Raw genomic sequence first — 3,544 nt, 5'->3', positions numbered from 1 at the left:
CTTTCATAAGCAATATAACTTCGTAATTGTTCAGATATTGTAAAATTTGTAATAAATTATAATATTATATCAGCAATGTTGAAATCCTAAAACAAAAAGTAGTAGTTAATGGTTTTAATAAAGAATTTTTAAATAAAAGTACTAAATTTTTCTGTAACAAATATAAGAATGTATTAAATAAATATCAACAAATAAAAATTAAGAAACTTTTACTGTAAATTTCTGATAACTATATTTAGTTTTGAATAAGGTCATTCAACAACTTGGTATAACACCTTGAAGCATATAAAAGCTTGTTTAGAACATAAAAGTCACAATAGGCTTGACAACTTGGTGGTGGTTGTGATATATATAATTGTTGCACACTGATTGCATCTTTTGTAACTTTTCCAAGATATTTTTCTTGTTTTACTAAATTCAAAATATACTAATTTCTTTCAATAATAGTTCGCATTGTTGTATATACTTATTGTACCTCTACTTGTATTTCACAATATGTTAAACAAAATGTTGTATCACATTATGGTATATAGGTAGTTATTGTACCTTTATTTATATTTCAAATGTTGTTATACACAATGTTAAATCACATAAGTTGTGTGTACTTATTCTACTTTTATTTTTATTTCAAATTTTGTTAAACACGTTCTTGTATATATCATTGCACATTCATTTCCATATCAAATTTTGTGAAACATAATGTTAAGTCACATTCTTGTATATACTTATTGTACCTTTATTTGCATTTCAAATTTGTTAAACACAATGTTAAATCAAGTTGTTGTATATACTTATTGTAATATTTTTTGTATTTCACTTTTCTTAAACACAAAATTAAATCACAATCTCTTATACACTTATTGTATCTTTATTTATGTTTCACATTTTGTTAAACACAACGTTAAATCAAGTTGTTGTATATACTTATTGTACCTTTATTAGTATTTCACATTTTGGTAAACATCATGTCAAATCGTACTGTAGAATATATTTATTGTACAATTTTTTGTATTTCACATTTTGTAAACGCAATGTTAAATCACATTGTTCTATACACTTTTTTGTACCTTTACTTCTATTTCACATTTTGTTAAACACCATATAAAATACATTATTATATATAATTAATGTACCTTTATTTCAGTGATTCTCAACCTGTGTGCCGCGAGAGATTGGCAGGTGTGCCGCGGTGGTTTTCAAACACATTCAACTTTCTTGGGATTTTACAAGCAAATCAAACACATCAGTTAATAAAAGCCACTATAGAGACACTGAAACATTCCAAAAAATTCGATGGTTTTCATTGAACTCGAGCACTGAGAAGTTCATACTTAAATTTCATTCTCGACTGCAACGGTTCGGGCCCGGCATGGCCAAGCGTGTTAAGGCGTGCGTCTCGTAATCTCAGAGTCGCGGGTTTGCATCCTGGTCGCGCCAAATATGCTCGCCCTTTCAGCCGTGGGGGCGTTATAATGTGACGGTCAATCCCGCTATTCGTTGGTAAAAGAGTAGCCCAAGAGTTGGCGGTGGGTGGTGATGACTAGCTGCCTTCCCTCTAGTCTGACACTGTTAAATTAGGGACGGCTAGCACAGATAGCCCTCGAGTTGCTTTGTGCGAAATTCAAAAACAAACAAACAAGCAACGGTTCGACTGTTAGTTTAATTGTGGCGCAATAAGCGCTTCGTACGTCATAAATGATGCATCAAACAATCAAACTGCTTTCTGGGACACGTTCTCATTCTGCGGTAAGCTACAGCTACTACGCTGTAGGTAGGAATTTTATATCAACTGCAAAACATCGTGCTTATCGTGTATGAATTAGCTTTATCATTTATTCATGGAAAAATATTTAAGTAAGTCTGGTGCTGCAAAGGAAAATGTGTTGAATCAAAAGCAAGTAATCAAACGAAAGTACAAAAACGAATACATCGAATACAATTTTATCGCTTTGAAATCGGGACATTCTCAGTTACCATTCTGTCTACTCTGCAATGCAGCTTTATCAAACAAGGCACTTGTTTCGAGCAAACTGAAGAGAACACTTGGAAACAAAACGTTCAGCTGTGAAGGATAAACCAAAAGAATACTTCGTGAATCTCGCGGGTCAACAACATGAACAATCAAGGAAGCTCGTGAACTACAGGAAGCTGCCCGAAAAAGGATTGATTGTAAGTTATAAGGTTGCTCAATTGTTGGCAAAACGCAAGAAAGCGCATACGGAGGCCGAATCAGTCATTGTGCCAGTGTTAGCAATCATTGTTGATACTATGCTTGGAACGGATGCCGCCAAAAAGGTTAAGCAAGTTCCACTGTCCAATAACACAATTTCGCGAAGAATTGTAGACTTGTCGTCGGATTTGAAGTATCAAGTTTGCGAACACTTCGAAGCGCCTGAAGATGATTTGTCTCTGCTATGGTCTCTTCAAGTTGATGAATCTACTGACGTTAGTGAAAAAGCTCAAGTTCTGACTTTTGTTTGATTCATTAAAGATGGAAAAATCGTAAACGAATACTTATTTTGCAAAGATTTAAAAAGTACAGCGAAAAGCCAACACATTTTTGAGTTGGTGAATGAAAACATTTTGCTCTTCAAGTTACATTGGAATAACTGTGTCAACTTCTACACCGATGGCTGTCCTTCAATACAAGGAAAAAACAAGGGATTCGACATTCTGGTGCGCCAACAAAATCCAAACATTAGGATTGTTCACTGCATGATTCACAGGGGGCGCTCTCCTCCAAATCTTTGTGGAAAGATTTGCAGTCTGTGAATTAAGTTATTCAAGTGGTGAATTTCATCAAGTCTCGACCACTTCAATCTCGACTTTTCTCTCTTCTCTGTGAGGCGATGGATTCAGATTACAAAAAGCTACTGTATCACACTGAAGTTCGATGGCTTTCGAAAGGGAAAGTGTTAAAGCGTCTTGTCCAACTAAAGACTGAAGTAATTTCTTTCTTGGGGGTTGAGGGAGCAGGTTTTAAATTTTCTTTTCATGATGAGATCTGGTGGCTGAAGGTTCGATTTCTCTCCGACTTGTTTGACAAATTAAATTATCTGAACTTAAGTCTCCAAGGACGATCTGAAAACATTATTAGCAACGTCCAAACTAAAGGCCTTCGATGAAAACGTGACGCTGTGGAAGAATAATATATCGAAAGGAGTCCTTGGTTTAACAATCCTTCTGTTAACGAATTTCCGTCAAAAAAAAAAACTGTTCCTCAAATTTTGAACACATTGAGCGACCTACAGTCCGCACTAAAACATTACTTCCCGTCACTTGCTGTCGGCGAATATAACTGAGTGACCTATCCATTCGGAATCAACGAGACAACAAATCTTACAACTGAGGAGGAAGAACAGCTCATTGATTTACGAAACGACAAATTTTATCAGTCATTGTTTACCAAAAAGAGCTTGGATGAGTTTTGGATCTCCATTAACAATTCATATCCTGCAATCACTTCAAAAGCAGTTGAAGTTCTGCTTTCATTTGCATCTTTGTGGTTTTGCAAAATTGGATTTTCAGCATTGACTGAAATTAA

This window comes from Tachypleus tridentatus, chromosome 3 (assembly GCF_004210375.1).
Source record: "Tachypleus tridentatus isolate NWPU-2018 chromosome 3, ASM421037v1, whole genome shotgun sequence".
Lineage (NCBI taxonomy): Eukaryota > Metazoa > Arthropoda > Merostomata > Xiphosura > Limulidae > Tachypleus > Tachypleus tridentatus.
This window is presented reverse-complemented; position numbering follows the sequence as displayed.